Source organism: Thermobia domestica, chromosome 2 (assembly GCF_964235325.1).
Source record: "Thermobia domestica chromosome 2, izTheDome1.hap1.1, whole genome shotgun sequence".
NCBI lineage: Eukaryota > Metazoa > Arthropoda > Insecta > Zygentoma > Lepismatidae > Thermobia > Thermobia domestica.
In genome coordinates this window covers 374,350,224-374,357,111 of record NC_137455.1, presented here as the reverse complement: position 1 = coordinate 374,357,111, position 6,888 = coordinate 374,350,224, and positions in this window count along the sequence as shown.

Below are 6,888 nucleotides of genomic sequence, written 5' to 3'. Positions count from 1 at the left end.
GATGTCTTCAAAACAGGCAACAGGTGACATATTATGTGTGAATGTTAACTACATTTTTTTAAAAAAAATCATGCAATAGCAATAAGTAAGTAGTATAGTGTATTCGTCTGCAGCTATTTGTCATAAGAAGGCTCTCAATATTCTCATTACATCGTGTCATTAACTTTCTCGAAATATAGTCATACACGTAAAAGGAACATGTGGGTATAAACAGAGAATATCCGACATCGAATCGTGGTTCCAGAAAGAAAACTCACTATCCCCAAAAACATACTCACAGAAAATTCACGATCCCTACAATTCACTTTAAGAGACTACATTGTGCCTTAATAAGGACGGTCAATTACGCTTACATTGAGGGCTAATAGGTTAACTTGTTAACTGTAACATTTTGCGCGATCAAACGCTGATTGTTGGCGATTAAACGCGATCAAACGACGATCAAATGATCTAGATCATTTCCTTTCATTGAAACAACACCTTGGGCCATACAGCGTGGTCATCTAAAATGGCGATATAATCACAAGCAGTGACGTGACCGGTAAGCGTCGGCATAGGACCAACTGAAAGACAAGATATTGTGGTCCACAGCATCAAAGAGTCACCGTCATGTTTCACCGTTATGCCCAGACACTGTGGATACTACTGTTCTTTGGGCGTCCACCACGCATAAACATAGACCGTGTTTGAAATAAGGTAAACAATTACTTATTGAATCATATCAGACGTTGCCAGTCATCAGCGGGCAATGTTGCACGTTTGCGATACCATCACCACGGCTTCACCCGTGCAATCCGACATTGTACGTCCATATCATTTAACTCGCTGCGGATTGTAATTGTCGACACAGGTTGTGGGAGGTGCTGCTTGGGTCTGTCCCTTGCACCTCAGTCGCACGACAGTTTTGTGTGTTAATCCACTTTAATACTCGGTAGAACCTAGCACTAAGAGATTTCTTTCGATCACTGTTACTTTTCGTCGATGTGATTTTGTCATGAGTTTTGTAGCAATGATCACCTTGGATACTACCCCTCGCCACACATTTAACATACTTGCCACTTTCATCATTCTCTCACCACATAACCAAGTCCCAACACATTGCCCTGTTCCGAAATCGGAGAGGTTGCCCATTTTACACTATGATCGTCAATTCAGTTCACTGCACTTCACTCTGACACACATCGCCAACAGCGCCTGATCGTTGTTAACCCAAACTTTTGACGTGCTTCCAATTCCAGGTGTTCCTATTATATTGATAACTAAAGCCTGTGACAAACATCTTGGCATTTCAGCTAAGCGAATAAAACGCAAGCTCTGACTCGACGTTGCCGAATGCTAAGGGGTGTGGCTATGGCTAAACAGACAAACTACAGCGCGATCAGGTGGCAGACGATAGACGTGGATGTGTACAAAATAAACGTGGCAATACCGCTGGCCTCTCATCTGCTAGCAGCATTTAAAGGGAACTTCGAGCACCGCCTTCAAATGCCAAGATGTTTGTGGAGCCGTTTATCTGTGTATGATCCACGGAGGTACATGACCAAGTTACAGTGGAGAAATTTCTTATGGGTTAACGAGAGAGCACAGGCTAATGGTTAACATTCTTGCTTCAAACTCAGCAGGTCCCAAATCTGGTTCCTGTGGTCAACCTTTCTGACTGTTTTTTCAGTTCTTTTAGTTCTACCAGATGAATAACGGGATGTTACCTACAAATATAGGTACCAGCCGTCTTCCTTCCACGTTCTGTTTCATTGCTGTTGATTGTTCTTAGTTCCGTACATATTGACCTCATATATCTTAAAGCCTGTTTAGTAAAAATAAGTTTTTCTCGTGTATTAATAGCTGCCTTTACAGAAAACTATCCACGATCCCCGTAACAGAAAATTGAATGCTTCGAACATACGGTGTATGGAAGTAAGATGGTGGGTCTGGATCTTAACCGGAGATGGAGTGAAGTGGGTCAGTGAGTGAAGTGGGTCAAGTGCGATCCACTACCCACTTGACCTACTCTGATCCAGTTTAACCCAGTACGGCCCACCGATCCACTCTGCTCAGTGCATTGTAGACAGCATCTTGTGAACTCTGGTGAATTTGTCTACGTCTTACTTTTAAGGCCTTCGTTTTTCTTTCCTTTTTCATTTGTTTCTATTTATTTATCTGAGATGAGTCTAAGTGAAAAAGGAACTTCAATCACTTTTAGATATTGATATTTGTAGCAATAGGACTTCTACTTGGCTTTCGAGACACAGCCTGTGAGCTTTTAGAGGAGCTAACTATTGGGATAAAAATATTGTTAAATAGCCTGTAATATATATTTAAAAAATATGAATGTAGCTATGCTTGCGTGATTATCACGGTCAAATTGCAAAGTCAAATAAAATGACTTTTTGTATGTGGTTAGGCCCCAATCCCAATTAGGATGTTATCATATCGCTTTCATTATAATACATATCCTAAGGGAGAAGTGGGGTCCAAATTTTTGCAAAAAATTGAGTATCTCACTAACCGTTCAACTTAGGGAGCTGAAATTCGGTATATTAACTCTATTAAAAATAACCAGAAAGTGTTCTAGTATTTTTTTAAAATTATCTTTTATGGGAAGGGGCACTTTCTACATATGGAAAATTGGTAGTGGGTTGATTTGTAAAAATAATCGAAAACGATCGATACTAACTGAGAAACAAATTTAGAGACCAAAACCACAGTGTTTCGCATTGTACTATATCCAATGCTAGTACAATAATTGCTGAAGCTTGTGTTTATTACATGAAGCGTTCAGAGCACAAGGCAGTAAAGTCATAAATTTGTGGAAGAAATATATATAAAATTTGTACTATAAGCTAATTACATGGAAATTTTAAATTTGTACCGTATGCTTAATTACATGGAAAATTTCACACTTTTTTCCCTTTAAGTTGGTCTACTTTACTTTGATCTGAGACTTCCAAATTTCATTCTATTTTCCACTAAAAAGTATCTGTAATTCAACAAAGAAACAGTTATATATGATAATTAAATAGAAATTCATCGTAATTTGGCCCATGACAAGCATTTTACCATTTTATATCGCAAAGGTCAGATTCACTGTTATTGTAACACAGCGGTGTTAGAACGATTGACAGTAGAAATTCAAACTCCGATTAGTATAGTAATAATTTCACAGCCTTGTTTTATTACAAGTGTAAATTCTTTATTCAGTTGAGAGGAGGGCGTGGATCATGAGCCAGAGTTGATGACGAGTTTTGGTATGTGGTGGATCGGAGTGGATCCCAGTGGTTCATGGTGGGTGGTGGATCGGAGTGGTTCTGAGTGGTTCATGGTGGACGGTGGGTTGAAGTGGGTTATGAGTCAGAGTGGGTCACGGTAGGTCGTGGGTCATGTTTTAATTGACCCACGCCATCTCTGATCTTGACGTTCCTTTTACACCAAGGCTGTATGATACGTGAACCTGTACCTTAACGTGGAATCCGAACGACTTTGGGAATCCAACCAAGGTGTTCCACGAACCCAGGTTGTATGCCAACCGTATAGTCACGAGCTTGCTGATATTAACATTTCCATTTCATTCTTCAATATAGCCCTGTTTGCTAGTTATTGAACACGTAAGAAAAAATGATAAATAACAATGGTCTTTCACGCACTTTCATTGAGGCAAGGATAATGAACAAAGTACGTGAGATGAAGCATTAATCTTCGAAGCGAAAGAGGAAAGAAAGAAAAAAGGGAAACAGAGATTAAGTTGTCAACCAGATTCCCCAGTCATTCTGACCCTTTATGCTTATCATGAAGGTGACAAGTTAAGCCTTTGACAAACTCACCACACTACGCAAATTAACGGCTCAGATAAGATTTACCTTCGTTTCCATTTCAGTTTTTCTCTTCTCTCAAGATGGAAGTCAAACGAACACAATTTGTACATATATATTTTTGCTGTTTCCGTAATGAACAACCAACTATACAAAGTACAGGGTGGTTATAAAAACAGAATCAAACTCTTGGCATTGAATAGCACTTTACGATAATGCTAAAATATTTATAGTTGGTCCAATGTCACTACCAAACGTTCCATCAATTTTTTTCTTATTTTTTCAAACACTTCGATTAACAGCAACCATTGCAATGGTCATCTTTTCTAGATAGTATTTGATAAATGGTCGTATATTGCTTAACTTAGATTTTTACCTAAGAGATGCAAGAACATGACTATGAAAGTTTTTTTTTTTTCCTTTCTACTCAGAATAAATCTACTTCCTAGTTTAGATTAGAATAGAATATGTAAATTTTGTTTGTTAGCTAAAATTTGACCTCAGTTAGTTCAGTGTTTGTAACGTAGATTAACTTAGCTTCCATAAGATAAAGTTAGTTTAAGTAGGTCTAATGTTATGTTAAGGCCTGTGACAAACATCTTGGCATTTCAGCTAAACGAATAAAACGCAAGCTCTGGCGTGACGTTGCCAAGTGGTAAAGGGGTGTGGCTATGGGTAAGCAGACAAACTACAGCGCGATCAGGTGACAGGGGATAAACGTAGATGTGTACAAAAAAAACGTGGCAATACCGCTGGCTTCTCATTTGCTAGCAGCATTTAAAGGAAACTTGGAGCGCCGCCTTCAAATGCCAAGATGTTTGTCACGCCGTTTAGTTAAGTTTAGCTTTGTTTTAGTAAGTGTTAGTTAACTTTAACTATGGGGGGTTAACTTTTGTTAGTTAAATTTAGCTTAGTTTCAGTAAGTACTAGTTAAGTTTAGCTACAGTTAGGTTAGCTTTTGTTAGTAAAGTTTAGCTTAGTTTTAGTAAGTGTTAGTTAAGTTTAGCTACAGTGAAGTTAGCTTTTGTTAATTAATTTTAACTTACTTTTAGTGAGGTTAGTTAAGTTTAGCTACAATTAGGTTAGCTTTTGTTAGTTAAGTTTGGCTTTGTTTTAGTAAGTGTTAGTTAAGTTTACCTCAGGTTAGGTTATTTTCTGTCAATTAAATGTAGCATAGTCTTAGTAATTAACTTAACGTTAACTAAAACTTAGGTTAAATTCTGTTAGAAATAGTTAAATTTAGGTTAATTTTAGTGTTAGTTAAATATAGTTAAGGTTAAATTAGCTTTTGTTACTTAACTTTAGTTTTGTTTTAGTAAGTGTTAGTTAAGTTTAGTTACAGTTAGGTTAGATTTGTAGTTAAGTTTAGCTACAGTTAAGTTAGCTTTTGTTAATTAATTTTAACTTCCTTTTAGTGAGGTTAGTTAAGTTTAACTACAGATAGGTTAGCTTTTGTTAGTTAAATTTAGCTTTGTTTTAGTAAGTGTTAGTTAAGTTTACCTCAGGTTAGGTTATTTTCTGTTAATTAAATGTAGCATAGTTTTAGTAAGTAAGTTAATGTTAACTAAAACTTAGGTTAAATTCTGTTAGTTAAATTAAGGTTAATTTTAGTGTTAGTTAAATATAGTTAAGGTTAGATTAGCTTTTGTTAATTAACTTTAGTTTTGTTTAAGTAAGTGTTAGTTAAGTTTAGTTACAGTTAGATTAGCTTTTGTTAGTTAAGTTTAGCTTTAATTTTAGTGTTAGTTAAATTTAGCTAAGTTAGGTTAGCTTATTTTTAGTTAATTTTAACTTAGTTTTAATAAGTGTTAGTTAAATTAGGTAAGGTTAGATTAGCTTTTGTTAGTTATTTTGAACTTAGTTTTAATAAATATTAGTTAAGTATAGCTAATCTTAGGTTAGCTTCTCTTAGTTAAGTTTAGCTTAGTTTTAGTAAGTGTTAGTTAAATTTAGCTAAGGTTATATTAACTTTTGTTAGTTAATATTAACTTTGTTTTAGTCGGTGTTATTTAAGTTTAGCTAAGGTTAGGTTAGCTTCAATTAGTTAAGTTTAGCTTATTTTTAGTAAGTATAGGGTAGATCAGGATCAAATTAGCTTGAGTTAGTTCAGCTTAGCTTTCGTAAGTATAAGTTAGCTTCGCTGAGTTAAAATGAAATATAATATTTCAGTTTTACATTCCACGTTTATCCTCTGTAGACTCTGTAGACTGTATACGCTTGAATAATGAAAGACAATTAATACTAAATAAATTGAAAGAACGAGAATATGCAAGGAAACGAGAGAACCTCGGAAAAACCCACGGACACGATGTTTTCCCCTCACAAACTTACATGTCATGCTATCGAACCAGGAATCCCTCTCTCTAAAGATGAGCACTCGACCACTGAGTCACTATGCCCCAGCTTTCCTTAGTCAATTTTAGTGAAGGTTAGTTTAGCTTTGATGAATGTGGCTTAGATTAGTAAATTTCAGCCTAGGTTAGCATCGACTATTTAAGTTTAGCTTAAGTTACTTTAGCATTAGTAAGTATAGCTTATGGTGTCTTCGGTTACGTTAGTTTTGGTTAGTTAGATGAACGTTAGTTAGGTTAGTTTATTCTTGGTAAGTATAGCTTAAGGTTGGTTTAAAGGGACAAGTTTTGCCGATAGATGGCACTACAGTTTTCATATCTCTTCCATGTATTTTTTACCATTCACAAAAAATCACGATTTCTCTTACAAATTTCAACCTAGAGACTCCAAACTTTTAGAAAAGGAACTTCATAATCTATTGAAGCAAAAATCCGTGCCGATTTTTTTATTTAGAATTTTCTTCATTGTTGAAAGGCTTGATTGTTGAAATATATATCCAAACCTTTATGGAACTGTTTCAACGATGAAGAAAATTCGAAATAAAAAATCGGCACGGATTGTTCTCTTTAATAGGTTATGAAGTTCCTTCTCTAAAAATTTAAAGTCTCTAGGTTGAAATTTGTAAGAGAAATTGTAAATTTTCGTGAAAGGTAAAAAATACATGGTAAAGATACGAAGACTGTAGTGCCATCTATCGGGAAAACTTTTCCCTTTACACTAACCTTAAATT